General features: G+C 46.7%; 2 pseudogenes; one reads left to right on the top strand and one right to left on the bottom strand.

Annotated features, from left to right (window-relative positions):
• Nucleotides 1–369: 369 nt before the first annotated feature.
• On the bottom strand, nt 370–3,429 carry LOC102835019 (annotated as a pseudogene).
• LOC102835392 lies at nt 3,428–6,702 on the top strand (annotated as a pseudogene).
• Nucleotides 6,703–9,000: the final 2,298 nt, after the last annotated feature.

Raw genomic sequence — 9,000 nt, forward strand, 5'->3', positions numbered from 1 at the left:
AAATTCAGAAATGTTGTCTTTTAATTAAGTGACTAACCCCAACTCATGCCAAAAATCTGAATAATCAAATTCATTCTTAGACTCTCATTTTAGATAAAGAAGGGAGACACTGCAGCTCAGAGGAACAAGAAGTTACATCACTGCTAGAGATGCTGCGGGAATAGGGAACATGGACCAGGGAAGGACACAGGTCAGTGTGGAGAAGGGTCCTGGTGGGCAGGGGTGGGTGATTCCCAACGCATCTTGACAGTATCCTGAGAGGAATGCAGTCACATTCAGACACAAGTTGTAGAAGAGAAGTCAGGGGTTTTGAATCACAAAGTGGAGAGTGAACCAATCGTGTATCACTCTGTCCTCAAGGCTGCTGTCTCATGCTGCAGAAGAAAAGAGCAAATTCAGGTCAGTCACCGCAAATGTGGCAACTCTGAATGGTCCATCACAATCTCAAAATGTCCAAACCCAATGAATCTCCAGAACCCAGTCATGTTCCCTCTGTGCCAACCCCTCCAACATGCCAGGCCCCAGAGGGTCTCACCATTAGAGGCTGTGAGAGACACATTGGAGCCCTGGTCACTGTCATTGCCTGAAGAAAAAAAAAAAACACAGGATCTGGTCAGAGCCTACAGGAAACTAAAAGGTAAGAGGGTGATTCCATGAGCTCCCATCTACACTACATCGCAAGGGGCCCAGGATCAGCCCCTCCCTCCACACTTACCTGCAGCCTGAGCATAGCTCTGTCCTTTTCAACCTGTGGGAAGAAAGTTTCTGTGAGGGAACAAGGAGGAGGCTGGACCATGAGTTCCTAGAACAGCTAGTTCTGGACCACAGCGATGTTTCCAAAACTGGGACTGCAGACCCAGGGAAGGATAAGGAAACAGAAGCAAACATGTGCAGGGACCGGACCACAACTTCTGGAATCTAGCTCTAAACCTTAACTGTGTCCTGTGACCTGTGAGTATTGAAATCAGGTCTCCACCACCAGAACCATTAAGGTGGAAGATTCATCCTTCATTTTCACCTGTGCTTACAGAAGGGTCATGTTAGCACACAGGGCCACAGATGGGGTCTGCACATGTGTGGATGGTGCCTCCCATAATGAGCAGGAGATTAAAGGAAATTGCAAATCCCCTACCTAGGACTCGAAACCCCCAGTGGGACAAGAACACTCAGACCCCTCCCCGTCTCTACCTGAGCTCTTCTTCCTCCAAATCACAGCTCCAGCCACCACCATTCCAAGGATCAAGGCACCAAGGAGAACCAGGCCAATGACTCCTATGATAGGGATGGTGGGTTGGGAAGGTTCTGGAAAGAGACAGGAGGTGACAAGGTTGGACACCTCAAAAGGCTCCCGAAGGACTCCTACTTCCCCTGAAAGACACCCTGCCCTAGTCCCCCTCCGTACCCCAAATAAGAGTGAGGGGTTCAGGTAGCCCCTCATGTTGCACACAGCATGTGTATCTCTGCTCTTCTCCAGAGGGAACCATCAATGCGGCCCACTTCTGGAAGGTTCCGTCCCCTGCAGGCCTGGTCTCTATGAGCTCCACGTCCTGGGTCTGGTCCTCCCCATCCCGCTGCCAGGTCAGGGTGATCTCCGCCGGGTAGAAGCCCAGTGCCCAGCATCGCAGTGTGACCTCGTGGTCAGAGATGGGGTGGTGAGTCACGTGTGTCTTTGGAGGATCTGATGGAATGAGTCAGAAAATTCAGGACCAATGAACTCCCTCACAAGGTCCACTAAAGCAAAGGTCATCCTGAGACTGGACTGGATAATTGGGGTGGGGAGAGAGTACAAAACGCAGACACCAGCCGGGACCAGGGATCTGGGACAATGTCCAATTCCTTAGAATATTCTAGAATCACAATGAGGCAGCCCAGAGCAGGAGGCTCCAGATGTCTGAACAGGAGAGCCGAGATTTCTAGTTCTGAGGTGGGTGAACCAGAGACACAGAAAAGCTGGAAGGAGACCTGCAAACTCACTGGGTGTGGGGCAGAGAACAAGGGTTGAGGGGGAAGTCCCTGATGGTTCCCAAGGTGAATTCCAAGAGGAAAGGGAACTGCTCATCATCAGGACTCAGCTCCCTACTGTCCCAGAGACAGGGGATCCCTTCACTGTGTGTTAGAGAGGGGAGGGTGCCTCTGGACAGTCCCTCCTGTCCAGGAGCTGGGAACCTGGGCTCACTCTGCTCTGTCCACACACAGGGAGCTGGGACTCTGGTCTCTGCCCCTTTGTTCTTCTTTCCTTTGGAGCCCAGCAGGGTGGACCCAGTTCCAGCTCACAGGGAGTTGTGGGGTGTGTGTGAGGGGTGCGCCCCGTGTTCCCTGGTACCTGCACGCTGCAGTGTCTCCTTTCCATTCTCCAGGTATCTCTGGAGCCACTCCACACAGGGGCCCTCCAGGTAGGCCTTGTCCCCTTCTCTGTCATCGCTCTGCTCCCACTTGCGCTTGGTGATCTGAGCGGCCATGTCCCCCGCGGTCCAGGAGCGCAGGTCCTCGTTCAGAGCGATGTAATCACGGCCATCATAGGCATGCTACTCATACCCGCGGAGGAGGCGCCCATCCGGACCCAGGTCACAACCATACATAATCTGGATTGTGTGAGACCCTGACCCCGGCCTCGAGATCAGCCCCGTCCCGTGACCCCTTCTTCTACTGAAGGGTCAGAGGTCAGTTATTTCTAACAGGAAACAAAACAGGAGCAAATCCCCAAGACTTTCCTCCTTCCAGGTCGCAGGGTGGGACGGGTCCACGGTCTTGGAGTAAAGCCCGGACCCGGAGTCTAGGGGCGCCCGGTCCGTGGGTACCAGGGGACGCGTACGTACCACCTGCACCCCGGGCCCGGTCACTCACCGTCCGCGCTCTGGTTGTAGTAGCTGCGCAGGGTCACCAGGTTCACTCGGTAATTCTGTGCTAACCTCTTGGCACGGAGAGTCTCCAGCTCCCAATACTCCGGCCCCTCCCGCTCCACCCAGGGCGCCCTTGGTTCCATCCTCGGATTTAGGGCGTCGCTGTCGAACCGCACGAACTGTGTGTCGTCCACGTAGCCCACTTCGATGTACTGGGCCTCCCCTCGGCCGGGCCAGGACATGGCAGTTTCGAAATACCTCAGGGAGTGGGAACCTAGGGGCGAGGAGCGGCTGAGACCCCGGACGCCCCTCCTGCGCTGCACCCAGTAGTCCATGGGGAGGGGAATCGAGGACAGTGAAGGGAGGCGAGAGGAGCAGGGCCGGGACGAGCAGAAGGAGGAGGAGACAGGAAAGAGGGTCAGGACGGGGTGGAGGACCCGCTTCCCCGAGGGCCCTGCGCCCCCGCCGACCGGTTCCCTGGCTCCTCTCTCAGCAGAGACCATTTCCCTCCTGACCCTGGCTCACCCGCTCGCGTCTGGGTCAGGACCAGGGTCCCCGAGAGCAGCAGGAAGAGGGTTCGGGGCCCCATGACCCTAGTATTGGGGTTCATGGAAGAATCTGCATCCCGTGGATCAGAGTGGATCTTGGAACCGGGAACCGCGGTGATTGGCTTCTCCAGGAATCGGAGATCCAACAGGAGTGAGGACTTGGCCAAGGCACATAACTTGTATCCTGGCAGAAGGAGTTGACACAGGTGTGAGAGGGAGAAGTGCAGCGAAGCCCAGGACCTGGGACTTTGCCCTGACCCCACTCCTGCCCAGCCTTCTGTGCTACCCCGCCTCCTTGAGTCCTGAGCCGGAGCCTGGTTATTTCAGAGGTTCCTGTGAGTGTAAGAATCTCTGTACTGTCCTGGTGTGCGCTGTAGGATAAACACTCCACAGTGAAGTGGGCAGTTCAAACTCACTAGCCGCTCCTAAGAAACAATATACAGGTTTGCTATGGGTCAGAACCCACTCGAGGGCACATTACAAAAATGAATCCTCTCCCATACAAACATCTACAATACTGTTGTTGTTAAGTGCCTTCAAATCCGTTATGACTCAGCCGGAGGAGTGGTTGATGAGTTTGAAACTTCGATCTTGAGGTCCGGTGCTTATCCTACAGCGCCACAACATATAGGCCCTATATGACAGAGCAGAGCAATCCCATAGGGGTTCCTAGACTGTAATTATTAAAGATCAGATCAGCAGGACTTTTCTCCCATGGAACGATTGGTGGCTTCCCACCACTGATCTTTGAGTTTAGCAGCCAAGACCTTAACCATTAAGCCACTAGGGCGCCTTGGAATATCTATTCACTCTTAAAAGTTCATGAGGAACCCAGAGTTTTGTTTATGTGGGTTGTTGTAGTTGTTAAGTGCCATCGGTTAGGACTAACAGACACTCTGTATAGGGTATCCAAGAAACCACAGATGTTTTCAAACCATCAATCTTGCAGTCCCGTGCTTATCCTATAGCACCACATGAGGACACTTACATGGGTTATGTCTACTGATAAGAACCATATTAGAAATGTAACCAGCATTTTAAAATGAATTTAAATTACATGAGTAACCCAGTAAACATTAACTGAAGATAGTATATTTTGATGAAAAACATTTCCCAGAATAAAACAACGTAGTGAGAAAAGTGAACCATTTTATAGTTACAGAATTTTCGTTACTTCCCAGACTCGACCTTAGGCTTGGACTCTTCTAGAAGAGAACTTTCTCTAGAAATATAATCTCAGAGATTGTTCTCAGTCAGAAATCTGAGGGAGAGAGAATGCTGTTTCCATTTTGGAAATGGGTACATTTCTATCTGAAGACACCAGATACAGTTTCACTCATGAAGTGTTTTGGTTTTGTTACACGCCAACTTAGTGTATATCCATTTAGCAGGTAGCTGGAAATCTGATGGAACCTGAGTAAGAAATAATACTTTCATATAAATGGATCTCCACCCCTGACTTGTCCACAAACCATCAAGAGCAGTGCAGTTAATAGAACTTTCTGTGATGAAGGGATTTTTTTATCTGTGCTGATCGGTGCAGTAGCCACAAGTCATGTGAGGCTGTTGAGTACTTGAAATGTGGCTCGTGCAACTCAGCAAGTGAATTTTTCATTTTACATTAGTAAACAACCTCATGTGCATAATTGCTATTATCTAGAGTGTTTGGAATTTTCTGTCTTTCCCCAAAAATGTACCATGTGGTTTTCAGATTATTGTTGTTGTAGTTGTTAAATACCATCAGGTCAGTTCCAATCCAGAGTCTCTGTATAGGGTTTCTGAGGAACAGCTGGCTCCTTGACCCACTAGCCTTGCAGTCCAGCACATTAACCCATGGCACCACACCAGGACTCCACTATGAGTCAGAAGCAACTTGAAGGCACTTAACAACAACAACATATTATGAAGGGGGGCATATAGATGCTGTAGGATAAGGACAGGACTGCAAATCACAAGGTAAGTATTTAAGAACACCTGTTGCTCCCTGGAGAAAGATGAGGCTTTCTGTTCCTGCAAATATTTATAGCCTTGGAAACCCTATACAGGGTCAATATGAGTCAGAACAGACTGGACAGTACTAACAAGACTCTGATGAACAGTCCTGGGATGGGGCTGCAGGATAGGCACTGGATGCTAACTGCAAGGTCATTGGATCAAACCCATCAACCACTGCACAGAAACCTGTACAGAGTCTCTATAAATCAAAACTGACTGGTCGGCACTAACAACAACAACATACTATGAAGACAGTATAAGTCCAGCCAGTGTAGGAACACAGGAAGAAGCACAGTCAGAATGGTCCTTAGTGAGGATCACAAGGCTTGTCTCACTTTGAACATGTTATCAGGGGGCACTAATCTCTGAAGGAGGACTTCCTGCTTGGTAGTTTTAATTGCTGTTGGTAAGTGCTGTCGAGTCAGTTCCAATTCATAGAAACCCTGTACAGGGTTTCCAAGAAGCAGCTGGTGAGTTTGAACTGTCAACCTTGTGGTTCAAACAGACCTTAGGGTCAAGTGTTTTATCCCACAGTGCCAAACCAGGACTCCATGCTTGGTAGAGAGTCAGTGAAAAAGAGATAGATGACACATGGTGGCGGTAGTGAGACCACTGGGGCCATCCAACTGTCTTTACCCTCCAGGATCTCTCTCAGTTCCAGTTCCAGATCTTGATCTGGACAGCTACAAATCAAATGATGGAAATACTCAATGTTTAATATTCAATTTGTGAACCTAAGTTTCACCGTTTAATAAATGTAGGCTTGATTTCAGCTTCAAATCTCCCCAAACTGCTGATATTTTTAAGTTTGAGCTTAGTGACAATAAAATCCTCAGAGATCTGGACATCTCATACATGTAAACTTAAGCAGAAATAAACTCTAAATTACCAGCACCTTGGAATATTTGAAAAAACCTGGATTGTCTGAAAAGCATAGATCTGTGTAACTGTGAGGTTACCAACTAGAATGATTACTGAGAGAGTATCTTTAAGCTCCTGCCCCAACTCAGCTACCTGGTGGCTACAACCAAGAGGACCAGGAAGCTCCTGACTCAGACACTGAGGTGAACAGTGTAGATGAAGAAACAGAGGATGAAGAAGGAAGAGGGGAAGGTAAGGAGGATGAAGGCAACGAGGAGGAGGATTTTGATGAAGAACATGGACATAAAGATGAAGATGTAGAAAGGGTAGAAGATGAAGACCAAGTCAGTGGGGAAAAAGAAGAGTTTGGTCACGATGAAGAAGTTGATGAAGATAAGGGTGAGGATGAAGACAAGAGACGGAAGAAATCAGGAAAAGAGGAAGAAAGAAACAGATGATGAAAGAAGACATTTGAGGCCCTAAATAGCCTGCCAAAATAGAACTATTCAGCATTGTTCATATGGATTTGATAAATTCTTTAAAAAAAAAAAAAAAGACAGCTATGATAGAACCCACAGGACACCCACTCCCACCAAAGAATACTACCTATGACATTGGGCCCTCCTCTACTGAATTCCTTCTGAAAATCTACCACATAACTTGGTGACTTTACCCCAACAAGACTGTAAGTAGTTCAGCTTTGTTTGTTTGTTTTATTTTACCAAAAATATTTAATTGGTTAAATAATGCTTTTTTAAAAAAAAAAATCATTATATGAGGATGTATCATTTTTCTTGATGATTATAAAATTCTTTGTGAATAAAGAGAATTTAAATATTTCAATTAGTAAGATTTTTGTTTGTTTTATTATTATTATTGCTTTTATTGTGAACTGAGTGATAGTTTACATGGAAGAACACTGGCTTTACACTATAGTTTCATTGCAATGATTACAATCTCCTCTGTGCATCATCATACAACAATATTTTCTCCCATTCCCTCTGTCTTTTGAGGGGCCTCAGGTGTTCCCAGGTCTCATCACACTTTGAAGCAACCAGCCCTTCCTCTTCTCTCTCTCATCTCCAGGTCAACGGGAGTCTATGGAATGTGGTTGAACTCAGCCCAATTCTTCGTTGCTGCCTTTCTTTCTCTCTCTCCCACTCACCAGTAGATCAGTGGGGTCACCAGCAAGCTTACATGCCTGTTCATTTGTTCCCTTTGAGTTTCAGTCCTACAGGAGGGTTTGTCCTGAAGGGACTTGGTTGGTTGCCTTGATGGCTTCCTGGAGAACAGCTTGCTTATTCTTGCAGTAGCCAATCATACTGCCATTTTGGCTGTGGTTTTTCCTGTTGATCTTTCTTTGAAGATGTATCTTCTGTTGCTCTAGCTGCTTCAGGCTGGTCTGCTTGTCCTTTATAGCAGGAATGTCCTACCTCAGAAGGTTCTGGATGGGGCTCAGGATTCCACCTAAGATCCTATACACTACAAAGGTGCTGCAAGAGGCCTGTTTCATTGGGCAAGTTCTAGAATTCCTTTTAACTATTCCAATCATCAAATCTGTTCTAGATATGGTCTCTAAATCCAGGTGAGATATACACAATATTATATTTTGGCTCTCACAAACTTGTTTTCAGTATTCCTCAACTTCAGCCTAAACTTGCATATGAGCAATTGATCGTCTATTCTACAGTTGTCAGCTGGCCTTCTTTTAGCCAATGATATTTTCTCTATCTTCTGTTTCCAGGCATATAGTCAGTTTGATTCCTGTATATTCTATCTGGTGAGCTCCACGAATATAGTCACCATTTATGTTGCTGAATAAAGGTATTTGTGATACATACGTTTATGCTGAATGAAATCAGACAATCATAAATATTATATTAGACCACTATTACAATAAATTAAGAAAACATTTTCCTGCTAAAAGAAGCACGCTTTGATTATTACCATGGATCAAAAAGAAGGGAGGGTAATTCACTGGCTAGAAAGTAGGCACATGTAAACGTGGGTGAAGTAGAAGGCAATATTCAATAAAAAGGGGATTGGCAAAACAAACAAAACGATGGAGTCAGGGGAAGACATGGGGAGGAATGCAAGGGTTCAAGGCAACAGATGTAAATACTGGTGATCTAGGGGTGAGTGTATGGATAGACACCCAGGCTGACTGGGTGTAGGAGACAGAATGGGAGGATACTCACAGATATGTAGAGTTTTGACAGCAGATATTTGTACATGGGCATTTATCTTTGCTGAAACTGTATTCATGAATGTGGTGAAACATGAAGGGAGCCAAGTTATGAAAACTTTTTAGACATTATCAAACACCTTCAGGGAATGAGCATCTGTACCTGGAGCTTCAGGCCATAGTTTTGCCCAACTGTAAGGACACCTGGTATGGTGCTGTTGGATCAGCACTGGACTGCAAACCACAAGGTCGGCAATTCACATGTATCAGCTGCTCCTCCAAAACTCTCTACAGGGTCACACTGAGTCATAACTAACTTGATAGATAGCACTTAACTTATGATCAGTTGGTATAGCAGCATCCACAAAGGCAAGGTTATAGATCCTACTTTGATGAGTAGCTACTGGGATCTTAAAAGCATGCTTTCCATGAAGCTGTTTCTCCTGAAACATCCTTTTGGGGATTCCTGCTAAACCAGAAACCAAGCACTTAAAACTTCTATTTAAACAAATATTCAATTTCATTTAGAGTAAGTTTGTTTCTGTTGCAGGAGCCGACTGTTTTTGTCTTT

Source organism: Chrysochloris asiatica, unplaced genomic scaffold (genome assembly GCF_000296735.1).
Source record: "Chrysochloris asiatica unplaced genomic scaffold, ChrAsi1.0 scaffold00213, whole genome shotgun sequence".
Lineage (NCBI taxonomy): Eukaryota > Metazoa > Chordata > Mammalia > Afrosoricida > Chrysochloridae > Chrysochloris > Chrysochloris asiatica.